This window comes from Canis lupus, chromosome 12 (genome assembly GCF_048164855.1).
Source record: "Canis lupus baileyi chromosome 12, mCanLup2.hap1, whole genome shotgun sequence".
Classification (NCBI taxonomy): domain Eukaryota; kingdom Metazoa; phylum Chordata; class Mammalia; order Carnivora; family Canidae; genus Canis; species Canis lupus.
In genome coordinates, this window is record NC_132849.1 from 34,786,355 (window position 1) to 34,803,344 (window position 16,990).

The 16,990-nt window shown below is 41.4% G+C and overlaps 1 protein-coding gene across 4 annotated transcripts in view; it reads right to left on the bottom strand.

Moving 5' to 3' along the window:
- The window catches only part of RMDN2 (regulator of microtubule dynamics 2), a 67,147-nt gene extending 56,173 nt beyond the window's left edge, over positions 1-10,974 (bottom strand). The window contains exon 1 of one of the 4 annotated variants that reach the window (XM_072770496.1): positions 10,823-10,974. The gene's annotated coding sequence lies outside the window, so the exon portion shown is untranslated. Of the gene's footprint in view, positions 1-5,375; positions 5,526-5,577; positions 5,708-7,436; positions 7,585-10,822 lie in introns of those variants that run through there. The other 3 variants (XM_072770497.1, XM_072770498.1, XM_072770495.1) reach the window with 3 other exon arrangements.
- Positions 10,975-16,990: the final 6,016 nt, after the last annotated feature.

Here is a 16,990-nt window from a genome sequence, read left to right on the forward strand (position 1 = left end):
TAATTTAACTGCCTTCAAGAGAAAGTCCAACTCTTTAAAGGAAATGAAAAATTCAATAACATAAAATCACAATGTTGATCATCCAATCAAAAATTACTAGATATGTAAAGAAGCAGGAAAATGACAGAGATGATGGAATTAGCAGACAGGATGTTAAAACAACTATTACAAATATGCTCACTATTTAATATAAATATATTTTTAAAAGATTTTATTTATTTATTCATGAGAGATACAGAGAGAGGCAGAGACATAGGCAGAGAGAAGCAGACTTCCTGCAGGGAGTTTGATGCGGGACTCAACCGCAGCACCCAAGGATCACACCCTGAGTCGAAGGCAGATGCTCAACTGCTGAGCCACCCAGACATCCCTATTTAATATAAATATTAAAAATATGTTAAAGAAAAACATAATCATGATGAGGAGAGCAACAGAAGTTATTAAGCAGAACCAAACAGAATTTCTGGAGATGAAAAGTAAAATATCTGAAATAAAATTGTATTAAATGGGATTAACAGAAGAAAAACCATGGTGGGAGAAAAAGTGAGCAAATCTGAAGACAAAACAACAGATACCATCTACTACAGACTAAATGTTTGTGTCCCCTCTAAATTCGTATGTTGAAATCCTAATCACCAATGTAATAGTATTAGGAGGTGGGGCCTTCAGGAGGCAGAGCCTTCGTAAGTGAGATTCGGGCCCTCATAAAAGAGAACCCAGAGATATCCCCCCACTCTTCTACCATGTAAAGTTACAAGGAGACAGTGCCATTTATGAACCAGTGAGCATCTTAATATGTATATATACATATTAATATATTAAGCACAGCTTATAGCAATATCAAGCAGTCTAAAACATATACAGTTAAAGTTACAGGGAAGAAAAGTGTAAAAAAATATTTGAAGGAGGGCACCTGGGTGATTCACTGGTTGAGCATCTGCCTTTGGCTAAGGTCATGATCCTGGGGTCCCGGGATCAAGTCAGCCTCTCTGCAGGGAGACTGCTTTTCTCCCTCTGCCTATATCTCTGCCTCTCTCTCTGTGTCTCTCATGAATAAATAAAATCTTTAAAAAATATATTTGAAGGAAAGATGGCCAAAAAATTTCCAAATTAGACAAAAATGCTGACAACCAGTGATAAAGAAGAAGTGCTAAAAGTAGTCAGTGGGAAAAAAGTGACATATCATGTACAGAGAAAAACGGATAAGATTACAGCAGTGATGGTCTCAGAGACATCACCTTAGAAACTATTCATGTAAAAATACAATGGAGTGACACCTTTAAAGTACTGGAAGAAACTGTCAACCTACATTTCCATGTGCAGTGAAATATTTTCCAAAAACGAGGGTAAAACAAAGATTTTTCTAGACAAAGAAAAGTTGAGAGAATTCATTGCCATCAGACAAGGACTACAAGAAATGCTAAAAGAGGTCCTTTAGGCAGAAGGAAATGGCAATAGATGAATTAAAACAGTAGTGGCAAATAGGGTAAATATAAAAGTCATTTTCCTCACTTTAAGATTTCTTTATAAAATCTTTGCTTATTATAGTAAAAATGATATTTAACCTATTATGGGGTTTATAACTTATGTAGAAGTAAAAGGTTAGAATAATAGTCCAAAGTATGGGAGGGGACAAAATAGATACACTGTTGTAAGGGTCTTAGATTATAATGCAGTATCATAATAATAAACTAAAGATGTACAGTCATAAATCCAAGGGCAAACATTAAATAAACAAACAACAATAACAGCAAAAAAAAAAAAACCCACTAAGGTATAAATAATAAGCCAAGAGTGGAGATAAAAATGTAATACTAAAGATATTCAATTAGTCCAAAATTAGTCAGGAAAAGAGGAAAAAGAACAAACGGGCATACAGAAAGCAAGTAAGGAGAGAAGAAATGATGTCGTGACTATATTGGAAAATGGTGCCAAAAAGATGGAGAAATAACAGCATTTCTGTTATGGGAATGGACAAGATCCAATTTTTTTCAAAGGAAGATAAAATGATGAAGTAAAGAATCAGAGAATCACTATGGCAGTAAACTTGAGAAGGCAGAGGGATGGGTGGTCTGCAGTGTACAAGTACTGACGTTGACCTTTGATGGAAACACAGGCCATTCATTCATAGAAACAAAAGAAAAGGCAGATTATGTGAGCAGATTCAGGAAGGTGGGTAGATGTGACAGTGGAAGCTGATGGAGGTTCTCTGTAGTTGCTTCATTGTTCTAAGTGAACTAGGAAACAAAATAAACAGCTGGGAGTGAGAACAGGGTAAGGCTCACTGCAAAGATGCAGATTCTGAATTCAGCTGTGTACGTGAAATGTGCCTTCCTATGGTCTATATCCCATGATCTCATATACTTAAGCAAGGCATTGTTTCTTATACTCTAAATGACCAACTAAATGTGACGTTTCAAATGATGCCCTATGGGAGAGGGAATAATATTTCCAAGAAGTCTCCCTAAAAGAATGTCTCATTAGATTCCGAAATCTTACAGTAGATGATACGCACTGAATGCAGGGAGTATCCTATTTCGATGCTCCACTTCATTATAGGTGTCAGTGTAAGAGAGAAGGATTAATGATTTTAAAATGATAATTTTCCAGAAATTACCTCAGATGTTGGTGAATATAATATCCAAAAGAATTAAGACTCCTTTCTAAAGCCAAAGATTCTAATAGCAAGGCCATGTGCTTAATCTTGCCTGCCTGACCTCAGGGAAGTTTGCCTGGAATTGATTTAAAAAAAAAAAAAAAAAGCATTTTTACCTAATTGGTAGAACAGAACTATAAGTCTAACCATTTGTCCTCCCCTATCAAATGCAGGAGACATGCCAGCAGTAGATTAGGATCAGTTTGTAACTTCAGCTGAATAATACTTATTATTGGCTTTACACTTTTATTTCCACACACAAAAAAATAAAACTAAATTTTGAAAGATTATTACAAAAATGCAACAGATAATAAGAAAAGCTGTTACATGCCCAGGATTCCCATTAGCATCACATCTAATAACCATGCATCAAGCTTGATCTTGGCTTCTTGTCAATAAAAAGATTAATGCAGCATGTTCATATGCTAATCTGGAGGTCTATTAAAAGAAATCTTCTTATTGTGATTGCTTTCTTGGTTCATTCCTGCTGGGCCTTCCTTGAATTTTACATTAAAAAATATAGCCTAGTTTGAAATTCTTTTCATTTGATAAAGTAAATAAATAGGAAGTCAAAGTCTATGTAGGAAGGCGATCTTATCCCTGAGACCATACCAGGTTTAAATAGGTGGCCAGGAGCATTAATTTTTCTTTCACCTTTTGTTTAGGAATTATACCAATTCCAAATTATCTCTTGGAGGCAGGTCCTATTATTATCTCTATTTTGCAGATAAGCAAACTGAGGCATACAGTTGTCATTTACCCAGGGGCCATCTGACTAGGACAGGAAAACTGTTACCCTGATAACTCTTAGATGTACTGCTGCATGACGAAGATTCAGAATCAATAAGGACATGAAGGAGAATGCTGACTAGGCAGAGATGCTCAGAGGTGAAATAGGATTTTAGAACTATAAAAATCAACTACAATCAATCAATAGAGCAGGTATTGCTTTTAAATAACCACAGTTAGAGACTAATAGTACAAGCTATTATCAAAATAAATGTGCTTCTAAGCCACCAATTTGAAAAATGTCACTCATTAAAAATAGTAACTAGTGGGGGCACTTCAGTGGTACAGCCTGTTAAGTGCCAGACTCTTGGTTTCCACTCAGGTCATGATCTCAGGTTTGAGATCAAGCCCCTCCTGCAGCTCAGAGCAGAGTCTGCTTAAAATATTCTCTCTCTCTCTCTCTCTCTCTCTCCCTTTCCCTCTGCCCCTCCACCCCACACACTCTCTCTCTCAAAATAAATCTTTTAAAAGAAACAGTAGTTAGCAAGGTAAGAAATCAGAACACTTGCTTAGCTGCGGTATAATTTCAAAGGTTATATTACATTAAGTAACTTTTCTATGTGTAATTGTCAAATTAGTACACACCTATACTTTTGTATAAAAACACAGTAATCAAAAGATGTATTGACTAGATGATCAAATGCTAAGTATTATTCCCATTACATGTGTTGATTTGTAAGGTGCTAGTAATATTGATAGAAAATGAAACAGTAACAAAAATTATTGGCATCTAAAATTAATGGGTAATATATAATTAAGTTACTAGCAGATGAGAACAAGAATCCTACTGAATAAATCAAAATTTTAACGCTAAAGAAATGTCTACATTAAAAATAATTTTGGGGAGCGTCTGGTGGCCCACTTGACTATTTGGCTGCCTCCAGCTGACTGAGGTCATGACACAGGGTCTTGGGATGGGGCCCTGTTGGGCTCCCTGCTCAGTGGGGAGTCTCCTCCCTCTGCTGCCCCCCTTGCTTATGCTCTCTTTGTCAAATAGATAAAGTCTTTAAAAAATAAAATTTTAGAAAAGGAAATTGTGCTTTACACCAAGGTAGTTACTGTGTTTTCAGCAATGTCTAGGACATATATTCATTTAATGCATCAGCAGACTCTCAGCGGGAAGTACATAAAATATTTAACTCTGGTACTTGGAAGACGTACGAAAGGTCTTGTAAGAACGATAAAGGCACATCATGGGTTACACTCGAGTGTGAGGCTTGTTTCCCAGAGGGTTATACCTGAGACCTCGAAGTGGCCATCAGATTCCCCACGGCGACCTGGATGATCTAACACTTCCTAAGTGAACTCTAACTCTGTTTCATCAGGTTCTCACTACTTTTCCTAGTTTAATAACTTCTTTTAAACTCAAGGGCTTGCTGATGTCTGGCGCATTTGCAAACGTTGGTGGCACTACCCAGCCCTCCTCCCGTGGAGGGCGGGTGGAGAACCGGACGGAGGGCAGAAGCCGCCGCCGCGGGGTGTTTGCGCGCGGCTGGGAGGGAGGGAGGGCGGCGGCGCGGAGGCCAGCGGAGGCCAGCGGGGGCGCAGCGGGCGGGAGCGGGGGCTCCGGGGGCTTGCGGGCCCGTCCGGCCGCCACGCAGCACCCGCCCGCTCCCGCGCACCCAGGCCGGCGGGGTCCCAAGGCCGGCGTCCCGCGTCCGGCGTCCGGCGTGGACACACCGGCCAGTCCCAAGGCCGACGCTCTCAGACGCCGGCCGACAGGGCAGCGCGGGCGCGGGAAGCCCCCGCAGCCGCCGTGCCCCGCGCAGTGTCGCCGCCGCAGCCGCCGCAGCCGCCGCAGCGAGGATGCCCCCGGGACCCGGAAGTGCCGCCGCCGCGCCGCCGGAAGTGCCGCCTCAGCCCGCCGCAGCCCCGCCGCGGCCCGGCCCGGCCCGCCGCCGAGCCGCCCAGGGCCCACCCCCGCACGCACCTGAGCTCGCCGCGCGGGCCTCTCCGCCGTCGGGCACCGGGGACCTGCGGCCGGGAGCCGAGCGGCGGGCGGACAGCAGCCCCGAGCCCGCGGGTCCCCGCGGCCCGCCCCGTCCTGACCCAGATAGCGGAGGCGCCGGGGGAGGAGCCCGCGGCCGCTCGCCCCGCGGCTCCCGCCTCCTCCCGCGGGGGGTTCGGCTTACCCGGGCGGGCTCCCAGCGCACCCTGCCCGGGAGAGACCGCTCCGCCGGCGCGTCTGCGCGCACCGCACCCCGTGGCCGGACGCCGCCTCCCCGGGGCCCCGCGCCGGCCCGCCGCCTTCCGTCCGGTCGCCGCAGCCCCGCACAGCCGCGGCCGCGGCCCCCGCCCCCCGGGTCCCCCTCTCCGACCCCCTCCCGGGCACGACCTTGACGTTCGACCCGCGGTTCTGGGCAGCGCCGAGATCGCTACCGTCAGCGGGCGGGGCCGCGACCACGGTTTCTTCGCTTTAGCTCACGTTCCAGTTTAATGACTGAAATCCCCAACCGCTACTCCTTTTTTTTTTTTTTTTTAAGATTTTTTATTTTATTTATTCATTCATGACAGAGAGAGAGAGAGAGGCAGAGACACAAGCAGGCTCCATGCAGGGAGCCCGACGCGGGACTCGATCCCGGGACTCCAGGATCGCGCCCTGGGCCAACGGCAGGCGCCGAAAGGCTGAGCCACTCCGGCATCCCCTGCCCCCGCCCTTCTGAGCTGCTGTTAGCTCAAGACCGCGGCCCCCTCGGATCCGTAACGTCAGCGACCTTACCAGACCTTACCCAGCTGCATGGGCTGTGGTTGGTACGATGAAGGCAAACTCTCGACAAACAGAAACAACGCACTCCTTTCCGTATTGCCCTCACCTTGAGTTTTATTTTTTTTATTTATTTATTTATTTATTTTTTAATTTTTATTTATTTATGAGAGTCACAGAGAGAGAGAGAGACAGAGACACAGGCAGAGGGAGAAGCAGGCTCCATGCACCGGGAGCCCGACGTGGGACTCGATCCCGGGTCTCCAGGATCGCGCCCTGGGCCAAAGGCAGGCGCCAAACCGCTGCGCCACCCAGGGATCCCCTCACCTTGAGTTTTAAACGTAGGCTTGCGGAGAACTTAGTTTGGATTCCAAATCCCCCACCAATGTGTACTAAGTGGAATTAAAACCGGAACATTCCTATTTATCGAAGAAAAAAAAAATCCTGCTCTCTGAACAATAAAAAGGCTCATTTTATAATCTATACAATGCTGTTTACCGACGGGGATTCTATAGGATTCCCGAGACTCTAAGCAGGCCGCATTAAAGAATTCAGTAAGCCTAGCCATAGCCACGGTCATTTTGTTGAAATAAAGTTGTATTTTGGAATACAGCAGGCTAATGCTTTTAAGATTTGAAACTAGAATAGCCCTCCATTCCAAAAACCACTTTCATCTCATTTATGGTTTGCGAGGATGTATTACAATATAATCCTAATATTTGCTTTATTTAACCAGAATACAATAAAATATTATTGTATTTATGTATTATACATATAATACAATAAATGTATTATACATAAATACAGTGATGCGATTATACATAAATACAAAACATATTATTGTAATATGTATTGTATTTATCCTGTTATGCAGGATGATAATAAGTGTTTTTTTGTTTTGTTTTGTTTTTTTTTTTTTTAGTTAGAGTCAAATGCAAAAGAAACTATACTGTCGGGGATCTCTGGGTGGCTCAGCGGTTTAGCGCCTGCCTTTGGCCCAGGGCCCCATCCTGGAGTCCTGAGATCCAGTCCCACGTTGGGCTCCCTGCATGGAGCCTGCTTCCCCCTCTTCCTGTGTCTCTGCCTCTCTATGTCTATCATGAATAAATAAATAAAATCCTAAAAAGAAAAAAACTATACTGTCTCTTCTGTAGTACTTAAAGTACCTATCAATTTAAGCTTTTCCAGAAGCAGCCCTCTGAGCGGTCTACTGCTGCGGCCTCAGCACACAGCACAGAAGAGGTCCAAAATAAAAATATGGAGTATAGGCTGAGAACAAGGCCTTACCCCTCTCTGCTCCTAGAGGAGGATGGCAGCTGGTGCTGACTGGTTAGTCAGGTTCAGGAAGCAGGGGAAGATAACTGTGGACTCCTGTGTGTGTACATGACACCTGTTCCTTCGCCTGGCACCGGTATCTTTGATTCTGATCCTGGCTCTGTAAAAATTACATGAGAGGTAGAAACAGAGATAGTGGTAGCCGTTGATCTTTGGTAAAGTTCAAACTAAATAGCATAGAGAGGACCTACCCTTGCCAGGCTAACTAAAAAGAAGAAATGACTGCTGCACCCTTATTCGCAGAATAGCATAAAAGGAACTGCAACAGCTAGGGGAGGCTGCAGGAAACAACTGCTAGGACTTTCCAAGTTGCTGATCATCATGGACACATGTTTGTACTCCCCCAAAGTTCATATATTTAAACCCTAATTCCCAAAGTGATGCAATTTGGAGGCGGAGCCTTTGGCAGATAATTGGGTTACAGGGTTGGAGCCCTCGTGAATAGGATTACTACTCTTATAAGAAAACTAAGAGGCCAGAGGTCTCTTTTCTACCATGTGAGAGTACAGTGTCTGCAACCTGGAAAAAGGAGTCTTACCAGAACCTAGCCATACTGGCACCAGGATCTTGGATTTCCAGCCCCCAGGACGGTGAGAAAGCCACTCAGCCTATGGTAATTTGTTATAGCAGCTGGACCTAATTAAGACCCTTTTCTCCATCACAACTAGCACAGTGCTACAATTATCTGGCCCTTCACAATTTGTCCTCACTGGCTTTTCCAGCTCTTCCCTACCAGGCATCATCCTATGCTTTAGCTATAGCCAAACTGCCATATCCTCTTTCCGTAAGCCACAGATTTTCCAGTCTCTGTGTCCTTTTCAGATGCACTCTGTGCCTCGAATACCCTGCTGTTTACCGCTTGTCAAAAACCAACTCATCCAGCAGATTAATTTTAATCTGCTTCCATTGAGAGGCTACTCTGTACATTTTCCTCCTCCCCAAAAGATGTATCCATCCATGCCCCCATCAAAACTTTCGTAGAAGGATAAGGATTTCAACAAACCCGAAACCCTTCTCTGCCTCCTTTCATACACGTCTCTCTCATACACTGAATTATTACTGCTTGGTCAGTGACTGTTGGGTCCTTGAGATTGAGAATCTTTTCAAGGCAAGGATGCATCTATCTTGATACCCCAGTGCCTGGCACAGTGCACATACCCAATGTTAAATAAATATTTTGAAAAAAAAATTTTAAAGTAATATGTATAGTGAAAAGAAAAGCATTAAGAAATGTGTAGTCCTTCCTGTAGTAAAGGGTGTGTTATGGGTTTATCAGGTTTTTTTGTTTTATTTTTACTTCTCGGGTTTTATCTGTGTTTTTATTCCTGGAGCAATTGAATGACCAAGTTGATCTTAGCCCTATAACAATAATTAATCTAGTCTGTAGTTAATTATTCTTATATTTCCTTATGTAATCATTTCCTTTTTTTTTTTTTTTTTTTTTTTTTTTTTGTATCACCTATCAGCTTACTCAGGGAACGGACCATTAAGGGCAAAGGAACTATTTAGTTGGAAGGCAATCAAGGGTTTTGCTTGCATTTCCTTGAGAAGATATACTCTCCTTTTGTTCTAGAAATTTGATCTAGATTTTATTTTAAGGCTCAGGAACTGGTGATGGTCAGGTATTACCATTTACATTCCAATACATTATATTTTTGCTCTTCAAGTTAATTTACCACCTGAATTTCTGTGAACTGCAGATTGAGCTATAAACGTTAAGTACTACTGTCACCCTCAACTCCTATCTCAAAAGAGCAAAATCTACCTTCTTCTCCAGGCTTGGGTCAGAGAAGTATTTTGTTGCTAAATAATTGAAGAAATTATTTTAAAATTAAGAACACACTAACCACGAAGAGAGAGAGAGAGCATGCATGCAGAGATCTATGGCTGGCTGTGCAAAGAGCAGCAGTGGAGAAGCCAGCCAGACACAACTCAAACTCCAAGTTTCCCAAATCAGATCTGGAGACCAGAGGAGAACCAATAACAGCAACAACCACAGCATAAATAGTGATTGGGTCTTACATCCAGTTCCTGCTTCCTTCTTCATATGGATTGTCTTACTCCATCTCCTCAGCAATCCAGTGAGATCAATAACATTACAGGTAAGGAAACAGAGGCTTGCAGAGGTGAAGAAACTTGGCCCCAGTCACAGTCATTTTTAGAGGCAATAACCCAACTTAGCATTGTCTGAGAGCCTTTCCTCTCAACCACATCCTGTGAGTCCAGACTGGATGGCTGGCCTCGATGCCTGAAGAACATTCGAAGGAGGTTCATGAGAACACCTTTCATAAACACAGCACAGAAATTCGCACATGATATTGTCCACCTTTCATAAACACAGCACAGAAATTCGCACATGATATTGTCCTGTCTGCATCTTCCATATCAGTTATCAATGGAGCCTTCACTGCTCCATTTACAGGAGGGCCTGAATCTCCAGATCAGAGCATCTTACCCATGGGAGCTTCTCAGTAGGGGTTAACCATTATCTCTAAGCCACAGGGTACATACAGAATTATGGTGGGTCTAGATGTTCAGGTTGGTGTAGGAATAGACTTGGGGACAAGAGGAAAAATAATACCGTGTCTAATGCAAGTGGGAGTGTTTTGGAGGGCATTTTTCCTTTTAGAGGACACCTAAAATACAAGAAAATTACCCCCCCCCCAATTATAAAAGTAGTATGAGATTACTATGGCCAACTTGAAACTTCCAAGGGAAAAATGCTGTCTTTGAAAAAGGCACAAAAGTTAAATAAAATCTTAAAAAGAAAATAAATAAATAAATAAAAAGGGCAGCCCAGGTGGCTCAGTGGTTTAGCACCGCCTTCGGCCCAGGGCCTGATCCTGGAGACCCAGGATGGAGTCCCACATCAGGCTCCCTGCATGGAGCCTGCTTCTCTCTCTGCCTGTGTCTCTGCCTCTCTCTCTCTCTGTGTTTCTCATGAATAAATAAAATCTTAAATAAATAAATAAATAAATAAATAAATAAATAAGAAAAAGGCACAAAAGTAAGTTTATTAACTGTTTCCACAAGACTAAGTAATGAGTGTGATAAACTATTAATCATTTAAATATAATAAAATAGTTGGCCCAATATTCCTGTGCTGAATAAAACTTAAATGGTATTTAAGAAAAATATGTACAAAAGAAAAATTAGCAACAATATTTATGTAACACTACTTAGCAATCCAGTGTTGAAACCATTTATTAAAAATATGATAACCTCATTGAAATATGGAATTCTTATTAGAAACTGTTGATTTGGCTAGAAAAATTAAGTTTTTGTTCAATGAAGGAACATTTTCAGAAAGGCGTATACTTTGCCTGATTGATACCAACCTTGCTCAATGATCAGCAGTTTTCCTGGGGCACTTGAAGATAAGAATGAAATTTCTTCAGAAATTGCAGAAAGCTTTCTAAGTCACATTCTTACACCAATTTCCTGTAGTCAGCCTGTTCAAAGCACGGTCTTGCATACACTTGAAAATGGAACTCAACAGATTCAGAGCAAAGAGGAGTCTTGCCCCTCCCTTCTGCATTTTTTCTTCATCTTGAGAGATAATGTTCAGGGACATTCTTGATGATTTGTGTGTCAACTTCAGAAGCCAAGGTCAGTTTCCTCAGGGCAGGTTCAAAATAAAGTCAAATGTTCATCAGTTAGGCAAAATATTGTTACTATATATATATATACATATATATATATAAATTAGTTAAAATAACTGGTTAGTTTTAATTATACATAAGTAGAAAAAAGATTCCATTTAGAATTTGGGTGGTAAGTCAATTTTGTTCAAGGTTCTGCTGGAGAAAATTTAGGTTAGCAGTTTCCCAGACCCACTGTTCTCAGACTATATAAAGACAAGTTATTTTCTCCTTAGAAGCAAATCTCTCTCAAAAAATTGTTCAGGAGAGGCAGCTTCTTGGTATGCAAATAAATCTATACAAGAGTTCACTCTTATGGCTCAATAGAGACCTTTTTAAAAAATGATTTATTTATTTATGTTAGACATAGAGAGAGAGGCAGAGACAACAGGAGAAGCAGGCTCCATGCTGGGAACCTGACGCAGGACTCGATCCCAGGACTCCAGGATTGCGCCCTGGGCCAAAGGCAGGTGCCAAACTGCTGAGCCACCCAGGGATCCCCCACAATAGAGACATTAATTCATCAACCATTGTTAAAAGTTTATCCATTTTATAAAGATTGTAATTCCATCATTATAATTAAGACACATAGAAAAGTGAAAAAAGTGAATCTAGGAAAAGATGAAAATTGAAATTCACCACTGTTATGATTTTAGAAGAAAGCTTGCCTTATAAAGGCAAGTGACTAATCCATAGTTATTATGACCCAAAATAATTGTAGTTAGTTTGGAGCTTGGAACATATCTTATGAAAACCACGCTATAAATTGTGGTTTGTTTTCCAAGTAACCCCACAAAATCCTTCATAATCTATATGAAAACATACTATACAGTTTTAGCTGAATTCTCACTTAGAACTGTTGATGACAGGATATCACCAATCTGTAGCCATGGCCTTAGCTGTTTCCACTTAGGAAAAAAAAAGGGGGGCTTATCCCTGCCAGCTGCAGTAGCTAATAACTTTCCAATGAAAAAAGAGACCCCCATCTTCCAGGTATGGCATCTGCTTAGCAGCTACTTAAAAAAAAAAAAAAAACACCTTCCTACCTCCAACCACAGCCTTTGATGAGTTTTCTAGCAAGAAAAGAACTGGGATCGCTGGGTGTACTATCCATCCAGCCACAGGGCTCTTTGATTTATCACCTGTGGCAAAACAATTCTTCCCTGCTCCTTTAAAAAAAATAATAAATAAATAAATAAATAAAAGACAATTCCAATAGTAGTGACATTTACTCTCTCTCTCTGTAATGGGAACCTCCCATTTCTCAAACAGAAGGGCACTGGGAGAAACTTTTCTTCTAGACATAATGACAGGTTAGTCACTCATGGTCTAGGAAGACACCCCAAGGGGTGTCTGTATTTAATAAATGAAAGACTGTTAAACTAATTTTAATCATTTAGATATTCACATAGAAAAATGTAATACAACTTTATAGAGTGACAGTAATTTCAAAAAAAATAATTGCGAGATGCCAACTTTCAACATAAAGGCATTTTTATGCTTTTCCTTTACTAAGTATCTACAATTATTATTTTTTCTTAAAGATTTCATTTATTTATTCATGAGAGACACAGAGAGAGAGGCAGACATAAGCAGAGGGAGAAGCAGGCTCCCTGTGGGAAGCCCCATGTGGGACGCGATCCCAAGACCCCGGGGATCACCACCTGAGCCAAAGGCAGACGCTCAACCACTGAACCACCCAGATGCCCCAATATTTACGATTATGAAGACATGACCAAAAATAAGTAGCATTATTTTCTCCCCTTTTTTTTTTTTAATTTTTATTTATTTATGATAGTCACACAGAGAGAAAGAGAGAGAGGCAGAGACACAGGCAGAGGGAGAAGCAGGCTCCATGCACCAGGAGCCCGACGTGGGATTCGATCCCGGGTCTCCAGGATCGCGCCCTGGGCCAAAGGCAGGCGCCAAACCGCTGCGCCACCCAGGGATCCCTTTTCTCCCCTTTTTAAGGTGTAAACACTGTAAAGATCTTTCAGCAAGACAATATAATTGCCACTATAGCTTAGGTTAGGGCTTCAGCAGCATCAAACATCTAAAGGAAAAATGAAAATTATAGTTGATCTAAATACTTTAGTACCACCAATTATCCTTCCTTAAAAATCTTCTTAACCCTGCCTCCCCTCTGGTGTTTCTACTCTATCTCACACCTGGCACTACCAAAGACTGTAAAAGAAAACTTTCCATTCACAGACTTGTCTTCCTGGTTCCCCTACCATTTATCAGCCCAGTGCAGAAACCACAAAAACTGCTCTTACAAAGGGGACAAGACAAAGTTTTCCTGATTTCCCAAATTAGTGGCTTTTGACTCTTTGAAACAGGACTTTCAACCTCAGTGGTATAGACTTTTGGCACTTGAGAATTATGTGTTGTAGGTTGTTTAGCATATTCATGGCCTTCACCCAGCGGGTGCTGGTGGATCTACAATGAGTAACCCAGTCAAACACAGGTACATTTTCCTAAAGAATTAAATACTCCGTGGGCAGTCTTGTTAAGCAATGCCCTGACATGGAAAGAATGTGATGTGAGTTCTTAATTTCTAAGTTTAGGTCATTTTTTCTTAAAAACATCAGCCATGTCTTATTCATTTTCTACCTTCAATTCTTGACATTCAGTAATATACACCTTGAATGAAATAGATGGATGGATAAATTAAAATGCTTCTGCATCTGAATTCCTTACTTTTCAACCAATGAAGTTTTGACAAGTTTACACATATGTAACTGGCCTACCGATTGCTTTAAATTTTGTTGTTGTTGTTTTTAATTGGTTAATCCCAGGTAAAGTGGGTTACAGAAGAGAAAGGCCCATTGGTCATGGATTATGGAACTGTTGGAAGGCTAAGAAAGGAGAACTCAAGTTCCCAAAATTAAATGGGAATTTTTTGCTTCACCTCAAAAACCTAAATTTTGCCTAAAGCTAACTCTGTTTATCAAACTACTTTTCTCATCAGAATTATACTATCCAGTGTTTGGAATTCTTTCTAAATATGTGTATAGTTCAACAAGATTTAGTGTTACTGGTTTCTGCTTTACAAGGCCCACTAAATCTTTTAGGTAGCATTTGTAATTAAAATGGTAAACTGAAAGATTGGGATATTTATGTGCATGTACATCAGCTGGGTTGCTTGCTTATTTTATAGATTCTCTGACCACCAAACCTTCAGATTCTTAGCTCTGAGATGGAGCCCAGGAATTTGCATTTCAAAATATTATTCTGACTTGATGTTGCATGGACCACCCTTTGAGAAACATTGCATGTAGCAATAGGGATGATGAGTTACTGCTGAATTTCTAAAGTAAAAATGAGGTCAGGCAGCCTTATACTGGAGGATACACTGTTAAATCTGTTCTTTATTCATTTTTGGTGTTTTATGCAAAAAGAAATTCAAAGACAATATTGAAAGAAACCAAATGAAATTCAGATTTGGGAAGTTGAACACCTCATTAGGAGGTTCTTCTTGCAATTTCTCCTGCGAGTGAGTGAGAGGGAGAGAGGGCACAAAGATAAGGAAGGATAAAAAAGGACCACATTTGCTACAGGAATCACTGAGGAACCATTCTCAAGATTCCAACTCAAAGAGAATATGCCTCTTGGTACTTTTTGTTTATCCTGTCCATACGGTTTAAGGAACTTATTAGACTCAACTTTTTGAGATCATCAATTAGATCATTGAAAGTAATACACAGGCAATCCTTAAGAGTTGTGGAAGAAAGAAGAAAACCATAAAGAATGAAAATCTAGGTGGAAACGGGGTGACAAACAATAGTACAGAAGCTCACCACCTTGTGCTCATGTAAGTTTGCAACATCCAAATATCCAGGATAATAAGGAAGTCATTTATTTGGTCTGTCGTGGTACAATGCAAGAGCCATCTAAATGCACTGCAAACAGAGTTCCAGAGAAACCTCTATTAGGAACAGATCCAGAATGGGAAGAAAGGCGCTGAGAGATGTGGAACAGGGAGCTGGGAGTCAGGCGTGTGGACCCCAAGAAAGAATGAAGCATTTACCTCTGGAGAATGGGATGGAGGGGAAAAGGAAGAGGTGTCTAACACTAATTCTAGAGAATCACAGCAGGAAAATTAGAACACAAATTAAAATATTTTTATTCCATTTTCACAGTTTATGGAAATTAGATATCTTTCTTATGACTTTTAATGTATTGCTTGGCTGCAAGTAATAGAAAACCAACTTGACATGCCTTAAACATCTAGGGTTTTTCTTTCTCAAGTCTCAAAAAATCTGGAGATCTGATTGATTCAGCATCTCAACAGTATCATTAGAAGCCAGATATTTTCCATATTTCCAGGCTGCAACTCATGGCACACTGACTTTCATCCTAGGCCTGCATGCTCATGGCTGCAAGAGGGCTGCCACAGCTCCGGGAATCATGCATCTCACAACTGCTTCAAAAAGCAGGAGGGAAGAGGCTATCCTCCTGCATCTCTTTCTTTTTATGATTAAGGAAAATTTTGTCCCAAGGCCATAACTGCTCATACCCATGTTATCATTGAAAGGGAGCTGTTTTAGAAAAACAAGTGTCATTTGCATGTCTGTTGTAGGAGATGAACTCTGTCAAACAGCCAGAATAGGAAGGCTATCCGTGCAAAGAAACTTGTGGGTGAGCAAACAAAACTGCTTCATGAACAGATCTGGTGCCTCTCCTTAGATGTTTCAATACAAGTGAGTCAGATTTCTAAACCTGACTTTATATTATAATAGCTCAGGCCCAGATATTTCCTGTCTCCTGAGAGTAATTCTCTCTGATTAACTGACTTTAGAGAACGGGGTGCTGATCATGAGCTAGCTCTCCTGCTAATGTGCTTTTGCACTTGAAGGAGCAATGCCTGTTATGAAAAAGGAGAATGTGTTCCAATATATCATGTTGCCAGAAACATAATTAGCAGAGGTCTAATAATAGAGGAGGTCAAGAAGGAGTTTTGTTTTGTATAAATCACATTTGTATTCATACAAAAAGAGCTTTTACTGTTTTTTCCTTTGTACACATATAAACAAATTTCCCATTGGACATGAAACATTTGTGGAGGTGCTCTATGTCTAATGACACTTTAAAAAAAGAAAAAGAGATTCTGGCTTTCACTTTCAACAGTGTAGGAGTTAGGGCATTAGTGCATCCTTCGACAGGTCTACTACAACATCCTTCAGTCAAACAAAATACTGCTAGTACAGCAGATAAGACTTGCAGTCATAAGATTCAAATATGCAGAAATGTCACTTGCATTCTTCATCTGTCACTGAACTCAACTGTGGATCTTTTCATCTTGGCTGGCAATGAAATGGGAGGGATCAAAATCGCCTATTATTCAAGGTAATTCAGTTACTTCTAGATTTTGAGTCTGGGAATCTTCCACTCTGATGCACCTTCTCTCTCTGTCCCTGAGGCTGAGCTAAGGGGAGGCTCTTGGGGAGGCTCATGTATCATCCTGGCACCTGGCCAATGGAGCCATGCTCCATTCCCATTCACTTCTCATGCCAGAGAGCTTGTTTTCTGCCCCTGAACCCTGGCCTTGGGTTCAGGCTCTGGATGCAGCGGCTGGTGCCCCGGCCTTTGGTTTCAAGGTCTAGCATTTGGTTTCTTTTGTGTCCCAATCATAAGCTTTTCTGCTCTCTGTCCTTCCCAGCACTATGCTCCCTACCTCCTCACTTCATCCCTAGGGGTTCTAGAAACTCTTGCCCACTTTCCTACCTGGGTGGGGTAGCAGAACTTTCTGAGACAAACCAGTCTACTCATAAAAATAATAGTGACACAATAGAGCACAGATATCTAAAGAGAGACTTCCTGACCACACCAGATTTTCCAAATCCCTACCTTCCGTTAACACAC